General features: G+C 34.6%; 1 protein-coding gene and 1 long non-coding RNA gene across 2 annotated transcripts in view; one reads left to right on the top strand and one right to left on the bottom strand.

Annotated features, from left to right (window-relative positions):
• GPC5 (glypican 5) overlaps positions 1–17663 on the top strand; it is a 1368124-nt gene that overhangs the window by 993327 nt on the left and 357134 nt on the right. The gene's annotated exons all lie outside the window — the stretch shown is intronic.
• Positions 1645–17663, bottom strand: part of LOC144244758 (uncharacterized) — a 16624-nt gene continuing 605 nt past the window's right edge. The window contains exons 2-3 of the long non-coding RNA XR_013339053.1: positions 17135–17232; positions 1645–1769 (exon numbers count right to left, since the gene is read on the bottom strand). This is a non-coding gene — a long non-coding RNA (uncharacterized LOC144244758). The remainder of the gene's footprint in view (positions 1770–17134; positions 17233–17663) is intronic.

The raw sequence follows: 17663 nt of genomic DNA, 5'->3' as shown, positions 1-17663 counted from the left end.
TAGCACCTGGGTGGCTCAGTCATTTAAGCATCTGACTTTGGCTGTGGTCATGATCTCATGGTTTGTGAGTTTGAGCCCTGTGTCAGGCTCTGTGCTGACAGCTCAGAACCTGGAGTCTACTTCAGATTTTCTGTCTCCCTCTCTCTCTGGCCTTCCCTTGTTCATGCTCCGTCTGTCTCTCTCAAAAATATGAACATTAAAAAGGAAGAAGAAAAAGGATGGAGTTAACTGAAATGTCCATATATTCCAAGAATGTTAACAAAGAGATGGTTAGATGCTAAAATGACAGTCAATAAAGGATGGTTATAAGATCAATAGTGCGATTTTGAGATTCGACTAAAACTGTACAACATCATACATTTTAGTTGAGAGGAATTTACTAAATCTGTCACCATTCTTACTCTCTTAGTTCTTAATTTTTCCAGGAATTATTAGCATTTGGCCACATTTTTATAAACTTTGGAAGAGAGAATTTTGGTCAAACAGATCCTATTGACTGATGTAAGTCATTGCCAATTGGAATAAAAATTGGCTTAGCTTAAATAGTAACTTTATGAAAGAAACCTTGGAGAACCCTATACTGAGTCCATTTTTATAATAGTCAATCCAGAATTTCAATTACAGATTTCTTTTTGCTTCTGTGATATAAAATGCTTTAGTTACTAGCATCTCTGTCTCTAAATGATAAAGTAACTATTGGAATTAAGTAAGTATTTTTGCACTTATCAAAATGTAAAGTATTTATTAAACACCATATTTGATGAAGTGAAATAACCAAATACTAAATTGACCTGCCACCTTCAGTAAATGCTTAACATAAACTGTAACATAAATTTAATTTAATAAGCTAATATATGTGGTAGGTGTTCTTTGGTCAGACACAGTTGAAAGACTGAGCTCTTTTTAGTGGTATTTCAAACATGTCATTAAAATAATTCTTAATAGGGTACACATATTTTATAAAATTTTTATGAAATAGAGTTAGAGTATTTTCTTGAAATATGTACTTGTTAGTAATTATGAAGCGTACAACTTGTGCCTTGTGCATGATAGAAACTGTGAAAACCTAATGAAGTAATTTTTGATGTAAGTGGTAGGTACTGAATTATTACTGTACTACTGTTGATTCTGCAAATTATTCCCTGCCAATTATATTGCATATTCTCAAAAATAAGAAATTTAAGATGAAATGATACTTGATTTGTAGAATACTTCATAAAAATACTTCATAAAAGAGTTAAAAATACTGGGTTGTTAATTGAAAATGTGTGACGCAGATTGGGCTATTTCACAGCTGAAATTTTACCTCTGAGTAATAGTTTAACATTTTCAGTGCAAGGAGTCTAACTTGCATCAATAGTTTGCATGGAATCCGTATAGAAATTAGTATAGATCTTAAATTAGATCTATTAAAAGAGGCTTTGTGTGAAGATTAATCAAAGACTGTAAATTGCAGCAAATAATGACCTCAAACGTGAATATACACAGAAAACAAGATACTATGGCATATTACTTAAGGTCTAATAATATTTTATAAATATCAGGCTAACAAATAATGGAAGAATTTTAATAAAACCAACAGCACATATAATCAAATAAGTTACAAAAATACATCAAAAAGAATAGTAACTGCCTCTAGGTGACTTACTATACAGTTCAGGAATAAAACCAGCAGACAGGTAACTTGCTTGTTTGGCTGCTCTGCCCACTTCAGTCTCCAGAATTCTGATCATGGTTTTAGCTGGATTCACCTTATTCATATATTCCTCCTAAGTGGCATACAAAAGGATTTTTAACTCAGAATTTTATAAAGACAACAAAAAAAAGTAATTAAAAATATGTCCATACCATGGAATAAGAACTAGATGCTCATATAAAGCATTGAAAATTGATGGTATATTACAAATAATATGTAACATCCTTCAAAATCCATCTCTAGTCTCTAATCATTGGGGAACTAGAACACTTGGAGAAGTAGGTGAATTATAATAAAACAGAGAATAAAATTTTAAAGGCTTTGATACAAGAAAGTGCTTTTGTTGGTGTTGTTGGTTTTCCACATTTTTGTCCAATTTAGGTCACGTGGAGTGAGGGCAGGATGGAAGGGAGGGCTCAACTCTCTGCATTTTTTCAAGAACCCAACTAGTGACTCTTACATCCATTCTTTAACCTCAGCTCACTGTATTTTCTGGGTGCAGCCAGGTGGCAATCCAAAAGAAAAAAAAAAAAAAGGAGTACATATTTCCATCCAATTTTATTGGGTAGAATTCATTCCTGTGGCCTCAGACAACCTCATGGGAACCTGGAAAAAGTGGACCATCTGTGTTCCCAGGAGGAAAAGGGTTTGATAACCCAAGGCATTAACTCTGCTGTTGAAGATTTATAGCTTTGACCAAAGCAATGGGTCATACTTTTTCTCTTGTTTGTGCAGCCACTATTGTCACATTCTCTTATGTGTGAATAAATGCTACCCATCATTCTTTTTTAAGATCTCACACATTCACACACTTACGTGTGTCTTTCCTGTTAATATTTTATTTCAGACCCTTACTCTTTCCGATCAAGCTTGACAAACCATCCACTTTACTGATGATCTTCCTCTGTATGTCTTCCAGGATCTCCACATAGAGTCCTGAGTGATCTTTTGAAAGGCACAGGTGTGGGGCGCCTGGGTGACTCAGTCAGTTAAGCGTCCGACTTCGGCTCAGGTCATGATCTCATGGTTCGTGGGTTCAAGCCCCGCATCCGGCTCTGTGCTGACAGCTGTCTCAGAGCCTGGAGCCTATTTCAGATTCTGTATCTCCCTCTCTCTCTGACCCTCCCCTGCTCACGCTGTCTCTCTCTCTCTCTCAGAAATAAATAAAACATTAAAAAAAAAAAAAAAGAAAGAAAGGTACAGGTGATCCTGTCACTTTCAACTGAAATCCTTGAATTGTTGTCTTTTCCTGTCGCGAAAGTCCGAATTACTTGGCAGAGATTATAAATCTTTAAATGCTCTGCACATTCTGACAGAGTGCTGCCATTACAATTGCAGAAAATTCTTCACTCTGGTTGTATCATGTCCTAATGTTGAAACTTGGCAGATTTTTTCTGAGGCCAAAGCTTATATTCTTTATCTACATTCACAAATGATAAATTCTTATGAAAGGTCCACAGTATTACTTGGTGTCAACTTCAAAGAATCATATCTGTTTTATAAAAAATTAACTTTAGTAATGATATTGTTAATACGGAGGTTTTAGGTATTTGAAGCTAACAGGTGCTTACATATAGAATTAATCACTAGTTTAAAATACTCTATACTGAATTACATAAAATAAAATATTTGTATATTTGAATATTTTTATATGTCTATGTATACAGAGATCAGACAATATGGTCTCTCTTATCAGATCTTCCCATAAATTAATGCCCCCTGTGTGTGCTCTACCTTGCTGGAATTAAAGAACCATCTCCCAGTCTCCTCTACTCCTTTTCCACTGCAGTATTCAGTTGTTTCTGTCATCAACAGAGGCTACCCTTCTTCTGGTCCTAATGTCCACTCCTAGTGACCACTACTCTGGTTTCATGGCAGGGATGATACACTGATTTTTTATGTATTACGTTGCCCTAAGGACAGGTAGAAACATGTTTATCACTCCCACAGCCCAAATGGGATCAGTTTGACATTTTTCATTTGAATGTAATGAAATTTGGGACATTGAATCGTGCAGTGACACTATATTACCTGTCAACTCTTTCCCTTCCCAGATACACTTTAGAAATTTTTATGTGGCTGCTGCTTTCTCTCACTATGGGACTGCCTTTAATTAAAGGCAGATGGCTCATCCTCTATACCCATTGACTGCAGCCTCAATAAAAAACACATCCCTGACTTCCCAGGAGAAGAGAATGTTTCTATTGCCCAGTGTTCTCAGTCCTCACCTAATGCCTCAGAATTGACACTGTTCCGAAACTGATAATGCAAACGGCAATTTCTTTTGGAGGAAACTCCTATCCACAAGTCTTTGATTTAGCCCTTTGGCCTCAATAAGACGTTCACAAACATAATTCATGCATTCATGGATGCATTCATTCATTTATTCAATCAATATGTATTATGCACCAGCTATCAACCAGGCAATGGAAATAATCTAAATGAGAAAAACAACAACAAAGCTCTACTTTTATTGAACCTATTTTCTACAGATAGAAGATGACATTAAATACAAATATTTGATGTAACACATCTGGGTATTGACAAGAGGGAGTATGATGCGAGATAAGTGGTTCATGATTAATGGAAACACGGTTACTAGTGTCAAAGAGTATAACAATACCTAAATCTAGGTCACTAGGTCCCAAAGGAACAAAAACACTCTGCAGGTGGGGACTCCAAATAGAATTATTACAGGCTTGCTCCAATTCCTTTCATCATCTGTCAGAGGATCAAAAAAGGTAGGGGTCTAATCTCTTCCTTCTTCATTTTCTGTTCTCTGAATCTGGATTCTCCAGGGATTTATGAAATTATGGAAATGACACGCCTATATGAAGCCTCAAAATTACTTTCACTGAGGGCTTCAGACCCAATCACTGGTCATTAATCACTGATTAATACATTTTTAAGACTGGTTATTTAATTCCTTTTCACCTCAATAAACCATTTTATGTCTAAAATACCACATCCTTTTTACATGAAAGAACATATAACAAAGTTATAAATTATCAGAATGTTACGGGGCTTTGGTAGATGACAAGTTTCAAGTTAACTAAGTTGACACTTTACTCTTGAGAACTAAGTTATACTGGGAAGTACTAGCATAACCCCTTTTACATGATATTCAAATCTGATGACACATTTAAAAGTAATTATTACTACTTCATCAAAAAAAGATACCTTCTTCGCTATAAATGAAATTTTATTTTTGTCCACTCTTGGTTAATATTTATTGTATCCTAAGACTTTATTTAAATTTCACTGCAAATAGGGAAAGACAAAGGATTTTAATATATACAGTTTTGCTTTAAAGATAACTTCTTATAAAATATCGATTGGATATAAAATTTAAATTTGACTGTCACTTTTACCTTACTATATGCTCTAACCCCACAGGCATCTATTTCATACCATTGTGTTCATACTGTGAGTTCATTTGCTTAAAGTAATATAGGAAGTGATGTTATCTTGATATATTATCAAATGTCCCTTCAATACTTTGTTATTTCCCATAACTTCTCATTCTGTCTTCATTAGAATTTCCATCAAAACATTTCTTTACTCTGAGTTATTTATTATGAGAAAATTTACTTACACTGTTATGTTTCAACATGGAAAGAAAGAAGCTAGCATGTTATGATGAAACCAGTCATCATCAATGGCTTTGAGTATTATTATAAAGATTTGTTAGATAAGAAGAGTATCTGAGTAGTAATCTTAAACAGCTGTGCTCTCAATTCTAAGTCTTGTTTTAATGTATGCTTAGTTGAAACACCAATTCCAGAGTGTTAACTATGAGATAGATATTTATTTCAAAAGGTCTCATTGGTAGACTTTCATCAGAAGGCTAAACACATTCTCATGTTGAAGCCATTGCCTTATAAGAGTTAAAAGATGGACTCCTGGGTGGCTCAATATGTTAAGCATCCAACTTGGACTCAGGTCATGATCTCACGGTTGGTGGGCTTGAGCCCCATGTCAGGGTCTGTGCTGACAGCTCAGAGCCTGGAGCCTGCTTTTGATTCTCTGTCTCCCACTCTCTCTGCCCCTCCTCCACTCATGCTCTCTCACTCTCTCTTTCTCTCTCTCTCAAAAACAAAACAAAAAAACAGAGTTAAGAGACCAGATAGGGCAAAGTAAAATTTATGGAAAATTATTATAGGAAAGAATCTGTTCTTTTTTTCTCCTTCCTTCACCTTTCGTTTTCTTCCTTCTTATTGGTCTTCATTCTCCCTTCCTTTTCCTTCTTCCCACTTCACCTCCTTCTCCATTCTATCCCCTGCATCTTTTTCATGATGTTTGGACACTATCAAAGATTGAAGTTGCTTTTCTTACCAATAAAACCTTTATACACAAATTAGATTTGCAATCGTGAAACCAGAGTTGTTAATTTTCTTTGTAACCATTTTTCCCCCAGTACTACTTGGGTGTTGACACTAAGTGATGGATATGGCTTCCTTGAAATGTAGTTTTGTCCTATGTCATTTTCCTTTCTCAAGGCTGGAATATCAGAGACCAGAGAACACCAAACGAAAAAGTTGGGTAAGCTAGAGCAGTTGGTGACATGTGAGCACTTGTTTGATGTGCATTCTACCTCATAATGCCATCTACTAAGGTTGCACTTTTCACATATAACATCTATGTATGTTTCATAACATTCTTCATTGGGAGATAGAATCATTATTAAATTGTACTGGTAGGAAGTGGGAAACTTTTAGTAAGGTGAGAAAATTCTGGACCCTCTCTACCACACAAACTGTGAATTCAATTAGCTTTTAGAAAGCACTTAATATATGGAAAATAGAAGAATAGAATGTATTCCCTGTATCCAGAAGTTACAAGTAGTAGAGGAAACAAAATATGAATTAGATGTAAAGTGGTATATAATTACATTTCAAAATGAATTGTGCATTTAAGATGGAACAATTGTTATAAACTGAGTAATTGTTCAGAAACAATTCATAAACAGTACAAAACAACATAATCAAGGGTAAAAATATATGGCATAGTAAGTAACTGTTAGAGGATGATAGGATAGGAAAATACATCCATGTCCAGAGAGTTAAGGACATTTTTCAATTTAACATCCAAAGCTACCTCTGCATCCAGTTATGTTCTCAATTTTTGATTAAATCCTCTGTGCTAGAATCTAAGGCTACAAAGTCAGATAAGAGATTGGTAGAGTTCTAGTCAAAACTCATTAAATTGCAAAGATTAGAAACCCATTTACATTACAGTAGTTTCAAAGGGTTGCTACTGAATACTTTTGGGAAATAACATGAATGACTATGGCCAGGAATATAGATGGGCCTCATAGAGTGCCAAGAGGAGAAATGGAAAGATAATGAAAACTAGGGGCTACTCTCTTCATCATTCCTACTTGGATCGCTGTGTTTTTAATGTCTGCATTTCTTTTTCCTAACCAGTCACTCTCTTCAATTCATCCATGCCCTCTTTGCCAAGAGTTTAACTCTGCACACTGCTTTGGTTTGGGATGATATAGTCTCAGGCCCGCCTTTTCGTGCATCTTTTCAAGTGCCTACTCATAACTGACTCTGGTGTCTAAGTTTTCGAGATGACATTTTAAAGACACGATATTGAATTTTTATTCACTGGCAAGTGGATTGCCTGGATTGGAGTGAAGAGTTTGCTTCTTCTCCAGTTGGGCAAATTTGGGTGGGGAGGGTGATACAGCCAGTATTGCTACATGTAGAGAGGGCAGATTCTGCAGAAGAGAGTGCAAGAAAAGAAAGTAAGCCTGTCTCTGTCTTCAAGTTGCTTCCAGATGTGTGAAGGAGAAATTCAGAGAGATGAAATCAATTTGTCAGGTACAGTGAATTCCCTAAGTGGCATGTACTGTGCTGAGTGATTTTAGGAAGTGTGAGTGCTCAGAGCAGAAGAAAATTGTAGGCAAACCATAGTTTTTCCCTGTATATCCTTTATTAATCATACATATGTACACACAGACAGACACGCACACCACACCACTCTATTCTCCTACGGAACAGCAACAACAATAGCAACAAAAGGCCTTGAGGAAAAGTGGGAGTGAACACATGAAGACAAATGGTAGTTTCTTCTGATAACATTATCATAAAAAATAAATAGCTTTGTCCTTTACAACTTTCACACTTAAACACCACATTTCCTTGCACTTGTGTATTAGAGGTAGAACCAATGAGCGAAGGTATGGAATTTGTAGTTAATATAGCAAGTGTGAGTACAGTAGAAAGACTCACCCCACTATGATGGAGTATTGATAATCATGGTGATTTTAAGCAAAATATGTATTCAACGAAAAGAGGCAAGAAAATTTGTAAAAATATGATGAGGAGCTGATAGACTTACTAGGAAATTTCCAGGATTTTTTTTTTATGGATATAGCTCACCAAGATGTTTCTTTGTTGTTGTTTTCTTTAAAAAATTTTAATTCCAGTGTAGTTAACATGCAGTGTTATGTTGGTTTCAGGTGTACAATATAGGGAACACTTCCATATGTCACCCGGTGTTCAACTGACAGGTGTGCCCTTTAATCCTCATGGCATGATTTCACCCATCCCCCAGCCCCTCCCATCTGGTAACCAGCAATTTGTTCTCTAGACTTGAAAGTCTATTGCTTTTCTCATGCTCTCTCTCTTTTTCCTTTGCTCTTTGGTTCTGTTTCTTAAATATGAAAGAAATATGGTATTTGCCTTAATCTGACTTATTTTGCTTAGCATTATCACTAGGGTATTTATAATTATTATATGGAAAAGAGACTAACATTAAATGCATTTGGGTATCTTTGTGCTAAATAAAAGTCAGGAAGTCGATTTACTGTACATCATCTCTGAATCCTTTATACACCAGTGTTTATTATTATCGTTTAAGCAAGGTAGTACAGTATAGTATTTTTGTTTTTGTTTAGTTTTAATTTCACGAGGTGGTTTTATTTTCTTTATGTTTGTTTATGTATTTTGAGAGAGAGAGCGAGCTAGAAAGAGAGAGAGCATGAGCGGGGCAGAGACAGAGACAAAGGGGGAGAGAGAGAGAGTCCTGAGCAGGCTCCATGCCTAGCCTGGAGCCTGATGTGTGGCCTGATCCCATTAACTCTCAGATCATGATCTGAGCTGAAATCAAGAGTCAGATGCTTAATGGACTGAGATACCCGGGTGTCCCCATTATAACATCTTTAATTCCTTTGATCATAGTACCCAACTTTTTATGCCAGCTACATCACCATTGAGAAGATGGGTTAATAGTTTTAATAAGTGCCAAATATAAACACAGATATATAAATATGTGAATTAAACATCATATACCAATAAAAATTAACCTAATATTAACCTGACTACTTATAAAAAGAAAGTAAATTTGAATAATACAATTTTTTAAACCAAATTAACATATGTTTTGTTGAAGAGGACATAATATTTAGAGACCTCTCACATACCTGCTAGATCTGAAAGTAATCTGGTGATTCATACCAATAGCACTGAGAAAGGGCATTCCATTTCATCTTGTAATTATATTCTAGGTGTCTAGTTTGAGGAAAGAACCATAGACTAAAAAAAAGTTTATGACCAAAGATTTTATTTAATGTTAGCATGATTTATAAAGACAAAAACTTGAAATGTATTTGAAATTTCTAAATTATAGTACATCTACGAATATAATATAGTGTAATCACTAATATCCTGGTTTGGAAGAATATTTAATGATCTGGAGAAAGTTTCTTACTATAAAGTTACTTTAAAAAAAGCCTGTATATGTATGAATATATACATACATATATATATATAATTTCAAAACTTGGTGTATATTAATCATAGAAAAATGATTAATGTTGATCTGCAGTCAAACATATAAAATTGTAGTATTTTTACCTTTGTTATGCAGGCTAATTTGTGTGAGGGTATGTGTGTGTGTGTATATAATTCTTTTTAAGTTCTTACCTCTTGGCATTTTCCAAATCCACTTTGTGCATATTTATCAGAGAAAACATATAACAAGGTATGTTACAGCTGTTAGCTCTGAAAAGGCTTAGGTCTCTGTGTTTTTGACTTACAATTAAGGGTGTTCGAAGAACTATCACATTTCAAATTCCATCTCCAAAGCAGTAGGAAGAAAGGTATTCATTTACATTATGTTTCAGCAACTTGTGCACGATCTTTTAAATGCAAATAGCTGGATGCATATTTCAAAGTTAAAAAAAATTAAGGCATTTTTCAAGTACTGATTTATAGTAGTGTATCAGCAGTATCTATGAAAGAAAATTTATCATGCCAGAGAATAATTGAAATTGTGGTTGAAAGGTGTCTGAAGACCACCTTTTTATCTGTGGCTTAAATAAATACTTTTCATTTCAAATGCATGTTTAAGTGCCCCATATAGCTCAAGTGATCAGTAAAACTAGACAACTGACTTCTTCAAGGAGTCTTGATTTTTATGTGATTTGGTCAACTCACAGAGTATAAATTCTATTGCCAGAGCTAAACATATGCACAGGCTTATCTGAATTCTTGTATTCCAGGCATCTGGTAAAATATGTTCATGTCACTAGCTTCTTTCAAGTAGTGTTTATCATCATCTCCCTGATTGCCTAATATAAGTTTACAACCAGTCTCTTAGGTGTACTAGTCCATTACAGCTCTCCACAGATATCATAAACAGCGACATCTTTGGTAATGAATGTCAGAATCATGCCAGCCTATGAGTATATTACCCATCTCCACGCCTCATTGCAGACACACCAAGTGAGGAGCTCATTCCAAACTCTGTAGTCAAACGAACCCTAATATACAAAGTTTGCATGAGTTGCACAAGGAAGGTATTTTAGAAGTCCAGACAATTATGAAGACAAAATATCTTCATATTTAAGATATGTCATATTTAAGATAACACTGTCTCAGTTGTTTCTTATTTTCCTTAGATTAATGTATCCCCTACTGTGGAAATACTTGAAAGTCTAGGATTTTGAGGTTGGAAGTGACCATAAAGATGCTAGTCTAAAGGTTTAAATTTTCAAATTAAGAAATTTATTATATTTGTCTAAAATTACACTGGCAGCTGGTGATGTATTTAGAAGTAGAACTAAAATATTTAGACTCCTAATCTGGTGCTAATTCCTTTATACTAGACTAGCTAACCAAATAACTTCCCAAATCCGTGTTTAGAGCAACCAGTTTATTATATTTTAAAATGGGTTATCTACTCTCCTCTCCAGCCTTCCCCTTCCCTCCCTACTTCCCCTTCTTTCTTTTTGTTTTCCTTCATCCTTTCCTTCCTCCCTTTCTTCTGTCTCTCCCTGTCTCTCTTTCTTCTTTCTTCCTACTTACCTATCTTTCTTCCTTTGTCCCTTCCTCATTTTCCTTTTTTATAGCCTGTTTTGCCACTATATTTAAGCAACAATGTTACTTAACATTGTTATTTACCGTAGTAAGTATGCCACTTACTTGACAGGTGACATTTGTATGGCATTTTCTGTATTATTTTCTCTTGCTCAACCATTGATCTTTGGAAGAATGTATATCAGAGCTGTTTATTACTTACTATTCTTTATTTCCTTAAATCATCTGTGTAAATTTAGTCTTTAGTCAAGGAGGCAAATAGGTCAGAGTGAATTAAATAGTTTTGAAAGATGATTGATAGTAATATTCTTTGGTGATTTTTCTAGATTATAATAGAAACAAATCTTTTCTCCCAGAGTGCACTTTTAAGGATGTTATAGCATCCATTTAGATTAATTACCATTGATGTTCATATTCATTATGTAAGAGTGTATGGATTATTGGGGCCTTGCCACACTCTAGTAGCTGTAGAATAATGTTATGTTGGCATTATTGAACAAAATAATCTCTCCATGATGCTGATGTCTATTAATCAATACAAATGCAAGAAGCATCATCACTAATAATATGACAGCCTATTTGAAGAAAACCATTTTAGGCAAAAATGTTAGGTAGCAGTTTTATCTTCTTTTTAAAAAATTTTTAGTTTTTAAAAAGGTTTATTTTGAGGGAGAGAGAGTGCACACGTGGGGGGAGTGGACACAGATAGAGAGAATCTCAAGCAGTCTCCACACTGCCAGTGCAGAGCCCCATGTGGGGCCTAAACTCAGGAACCATGAGATCATGACCTGAGCTGAAATCAAGAGTCAGACCCTTAACTGACAGAGCCACCCAGGTGTTCCTTTCTTTGTCTTTTGACACAGACATAAAAACAGTTATTGAGTATTTCTGTAAATGAGGTATGTGTTAAGATATTAAATGAATACAAAAATGAATAATAGTGGTCTTATAAGTATAATCAAGAATTGTGAATTAAAGATCACATATAGCTTATTATACAAAAGAAATAGTAGTGTTTGATAAAGGGGTTGTGAAAATTTAAGTTACTTTTTTATCAGTGATATTTAGTAATGCTATTTGTAATTGCATTTAAAGTTGATATAATATATATTTATGAAATTTGACCCATTTGCACTGGGTCATTACTTAGTTGATTTGATTAGACTGTTTTTGGAAGGGTCAGAGCATTTGCAATGGGGCCAGTTCAAAAGCAGTAGATTTGATTAGGAAAAACAGAGGCATGTTTGGTGGAAGAAAGAACCTTTTACTTAACAGACTGTAATCGAGTGATTACTTGTGTCCAGTTAGGTGAGTCACAGTAGGTAGATTACAGGGAATTCCAACTCATGAAGCTCCCATCAGACATCATTAGACCAGAATAAGCTGGTTTTACAATATAAAAGCAGAGTGGTGCCTGCGTGGCTCAGTTGGTCAGGCGTCTGACTTTGGCTCAGGTCATGATCTTACGGTTTGTGGGTTTGAGCCCCACGATGCGCTTGGTGCTGACAGCTAGCTCAGAGTTTGGAGCCTGCATCAGATTCTGTGTTTCATTCTCTCTCTGCTCTTCCCCCATTTGGGCTCTGCCTCTCTCTGTCTCTCAAAAATAAATAAATGTAAAAAAAAATTTTTAAATACAAAAGTGGAGACTTACTGAAAGACTCATGGAAACTTTTTGATCCTCACATTAGAAATAATAGATGATGATTCAAGTAAATAAGGACATGCATATGGTGAATTATGGTGTTATTAAAATATCTATAAAGTGTATAGGACAGTGGAGAGAAATCCTGAGGTCACAGCATTGAATAAAAAATAAAAACTGATAAAAATCTGTTAGTAACCACAGTGTATATTTTAAAAATATTCCTTAAGTGCCTGTAAGGTAGTACAGGAAAAGGTAGGTGTTGAATCCTTAGTGAGTTACGACAGTGTTCAGCAGGGTAGGATATGATGGATATTTTGTATCTATGTATTACTTTCTACTGCTTTTGAAATAGTATGTAGTAAATATTTTTATGGAGAGAATAATAATTATTTTTAATTTTTTAAATGTTTTATTTATTTCTGAGAGAGAGAGACAGCATGAGCAGGGGAGGGTCAGAGAGAGAGGGAGACACAGAATCCAAAGCAGGCTCCAGGCTCTGAGCTAGCTGTCAGCACAGAGCCCGACCTGGGGCACGAACCATGAGATCATGACTTGAGCCGAAATCGGATGCTTAACCAACTGAGGAACCCAGGCACCCTGGGAATAATAATTTAAAAGCCTAAACTTAGATGAGATAAAAAGATGCAATTTGAGGAGCAAAATCTTCAATGTATTGCATGAATATAAAGTTAATGCATTAGTTATTTGAATATTCTTTTTTGGTGGTCGGCTTGTTAAATTGGTTTTGCTCAACTTTATAGGATTTTCTACATTTTTCATATTTTAGATATGAATTATATTGTTAATATTCCCTAACAGTGTCTTTTTGTGAAGAGTAGTTCTTAATTTTAATGAAGTCTCATTCATTTTCCTTTACGGATAGTGTTTGTTAAGAATGTCCTTACCCATTCCAAGATCATGAATATATTCTCCTACGCTTTTTTCTCTAAGTTTCTTTATATTTCACATTTCTGCCTATAAACCCAGGTATAATTGACTTTTTGCATCCTGTAAATAAGAGATCAAGGTTCATTTTATATTTTTAAACATATCCAGTTGGTCCAATACCATTCACTATACATACATTATTACATCATTTTATTTCATTATCATATTTACGGGTCTCTGCATTCTACTCTCTTCCACTGACTTGTTTCTCTAAATTTTCACCAAACACATGTTGCTTAGACTCCTGTCAAATAAATAATAACTCTTTATATCAGACACAAAAGTTTTCCAACTTTATTATATTTAAAGATTGTCTTCACAATTCTTAGTTCTTTGTATTTCATAAATGAGAGAGTTAATTCAATTTTCATAACAAAAATTAACAAACAAGTAAAAAACGTCTGCTGTGATTTTGATTGGGATTGCATTAAATCTGTAGATCAGTGTAGCCAGAATTGACCTGACAGTGTTGAGTATTACAAGTCATGAGCAAAGCATCCCTTCAATTCTTTGGGTTCTTCTTAATTAGCCAGAATTGACCTGACAGTGTTGAGTATTACAAGTCATGAGCAAAGCATCCCTTCAATTCTTTGGGTTCTTCTTAATTAGCCAGAATTGACCTGACAGTGTTGAGTATTACAAGTCATGAGCAAAGCATCCCTTCAATTCTTTGGGTTCTTCTTAATTAGTCTCGGGGGGTATTATATTTCTATACTTTGTATGTTATATTTCAATCAAAAGGAGAAAAAGAAAGAAATGGCATAATATATACTTATTACATAATAGTAGCCAATAAGAGTAAATATTTATCGATCATTTACAAATTTCTGACCTTGTGTTTCTGTTCACTCTCACCATACCATTTCATTTTCACCAAGTGTTGTAAGTAAATGCTTCGATCATTCCCGTTAAACTGATGTAAATCTGAGATTGGGTAAATTATATGACCTGTGGGTATAGATCACACAGCTGGCTTGTGGAAGTAACAAGACGCAATCCAGCTTTGCCTTAGGGAAAGCCCACGGTCTTAAAAACTACACCATAATTTCCAGTGGACTCAACAGCTGTACTTTTATAATGCACACTACAACAATAGGTGGATTTTTAGATTTATATTTCCTGTGTTTATTGCTAATTCCATTTATAAAAATAGTCTTTCTGATTAAAAAAATGTTTGGGAGAGAGAGTATGATGTGTTATGGAATGCTAACTCAAGTATAAAGTGTTCTAGCCCTGCTTTGCCCTGGTACCAAGTGTCACAATAAGGATTTGAACTGATTTTTTTATTCTCATTGGGTTTTTTGTGCATAGCATGGGAATAATAATCCCTAACCTACTTTCATCAGCAACTATTGAGACTATTAAATTAGGTGTTTAAGGTGAAAATGCTTTAATAGCTTTTTAGATAATACATCATTGCTTTGAAAGCCTGTTTCTTTAATACATACTACAAATATATTTAGAATATATAAAAGGTATTTTTTGCCCCAGATGGATTCAGTACATCATCCATTAATTTATTCTTACTGATTGTATAGGAGGAAGAAAAATAAGGTTTTTGCTGTCTTTGTGTTTCTTTTTGAATAGAGTGGTCATATATTCTGGTTTGCCGTGGAAAGTCCAGGTTAATTCTTATTTACCCAGTGTAATGATTAAAAGAACCTACTGTAACTCTCATCAGGAAAAGGGTGAATGTGTGTGTGTGTGTGTGTGTGTGTGTGTGTGTGTGTGTATATATATGTACACATTTATATATATAAATATATATATGGATGCCTTAGCATTAGGTGATGCTTTGCTTTTTTTTAAACAAAGAGTAAAATGTATTTAAATTTGTCTTTTTAAAATGTATTTTACTTGAACTACTTCCAAAAAGATGCTAAGACTGCTTCCACATATTTTTTAATTGACTTAACACTCTTTGGTGTTATTTTACAACCAGACTGCAATTTAGTTTTTGCAGCATAAAAAAGCAGCTCATATGTGTATTTAAACCTCTAGATTTCTCTCTTCCCATATACATATCAAAATATGTGCTATTCTTAGATTGCTGGATGTCCTGTTTTGCTTTTTTTCACAACCTAGATTGCCAAACTTAAATTTCAAAATGGCAGACAGAAGTATTTGATGTAGTGAGCATGTATTAAAGAAGTAGAGAGAAGATTGTCTGGCCATACTGACTAATGCCAGCAATTTACTCAAGCTGAATTGGAAGAAAGGTGTGCTCAGTGGATGTCCGTGTTTCATAATGTTGAGCTCCCTTGGTAGCCTTGCTTAGTATCCCCATAACCACCTGTCCTAGCTGTTTTGTTAAAGGGTAAACAAGTGCTTGAAAGGAACCAAAACCTGGGATAAAACTCAGTTTCTGTGCCTCATCCCAAAGCCACAGGGACTCTTGAAAAACACATTGACATTTCATGAAAGAGTATTTTCTTAACATTTTTATAACTATAAAGACCCATTTCAGGGTTGTCTCATATTTTTATTATTTTTTAAGTTTAATTTTCTTTTTATTTTTGAGAGAACGAGAGATAGAGCGAGAGCATGAGCAGGGGTAGGAGAGGAGAGAGAGGAGAGAGAGCTGGGGTTGCACCTAAAGAGTTTATTACTTAAGAAACATTTAAATTTACCCTCTTGTCAGAATGGAACTGCATAAAATATCTACGTGACATTTTCTTAAGTGATAGGATTTGGCCTTTATTGTTGATTTTGTTATCTCTCTCTCTCTCTCCTCCCCCACCCCCCCAGCTTATATTCATCTCACCTCCTGAAGGTGTTACAATTTTGGTTTTTCTTTTCCAACCCATGTGTTGAATACTGCATGGGCTATTTGGTCCTTCCCTCTGTTTGGTTCTCTTGAAGCAGTGCCTCACAGATTGTATGTTTTCTTAATATTGAAGCAAAATTTACTATTTCATCCTTGTTTTTGTCATTTGATGAACATTTAGGAGGAAGATTCCACTCACTGTGTGAACTGCAATCACTAATGTGAAACAAATTTCATTTCCTTATTCAAACATTTAAAAAATTGTTTTAAAGTGATCTGATCATAAAGTTTTTTTTTTTATGTGAGCAGAGAGAGGAAACAATATATTTCTCGTTGAGAGTCTAGAAATTGCTCATTTCAAAGATAATCTAGCCTCATGATCCTAGGAACATTTATATCTAGGGAGACATAAATTGATGTTAGTGGGGTGTTTTGTTTTTTGTTTGTGTGTGTGTGTGTGTGTGTTTCTTTAATGAGAAAAGAGCATTTAGATTGAAAGGGAAATGGTAGTGTGAGTAAAAATGAGTTGCGATTTCATATGGAGAAAAGAAGAGAGGAAGATGGCCAAAAATAATAATAAATATAATAGAATTGGTCAAGGGAAGTGTTAGGTCTAAGTACTTGAGAGGCAAATTTAACTCTAAGGAAAGATTTTGTGTTTGAATGACATTACTCAGAATGTTCTGCTATTTAGAAACTGATCCGATGATCAGTTCTGATGTCAGCACTGACATTTGGGGAATTTTTACCTGCCTGTTCCCAGCTATCTCAGTCACTGGAGGCAGATGTGGAAGAAAGAGAGTCTCCTTCATGACTCGCTGACATCACCAGAGAAACTCAAAATGAGCTGCCGGGAATAAAATAGCAAAGTTTTAAAGGAATTCTGTTTTTACACATTGTGAACTTGCCAACCTTCACACTGGATAAATTAATCATGCTCTGATAGGGTAGCCCCAGACAGCCAACCTTTGAGCATCTATTCTTTTCTATAATCGATACAACAATTTAACATTTAAACCTGCCTCCAGGCTACAGGGCATAAAAGTCATTGTAAAAGTCTTTTTATTCTATATATAATTCTTTGTTGATAAGATGAAATGATTTTTTGTAAAAAAAACAAATTCCAAAATAAAAAGGCAAATTATTGTTATTGCTATTATTTTCTTCATTCTGAACTTAAAAACGAGTTATATTCAACTTAAATGAAAATATCATTTTTATGATTCATAATTATCAATTAAAAGATATTTTTTAATCAAATATTAAAAGTATGTACAC

Source organism: Crocuta crocuta, unplaced genomic scaffold (assembly GCF_008692635.1).
Source record: "Crocuta crocuta isolate KB4526 unplaced genomic scaffold, BGI_CrCroc_1.0 scaffold188, whole genome shotgun sequence".
In the NCBI taxonomy this organism is placed as follows: domain Eukaryota; kingdom Metazoa; phylum Chordata; class Mammalia; order Carnivora; family Hyaenidae; genus Crocuta; species Crocuta crocuta.
This window is presented reverse-complemented; position numbering and strand designations above follow the sequence as displayed.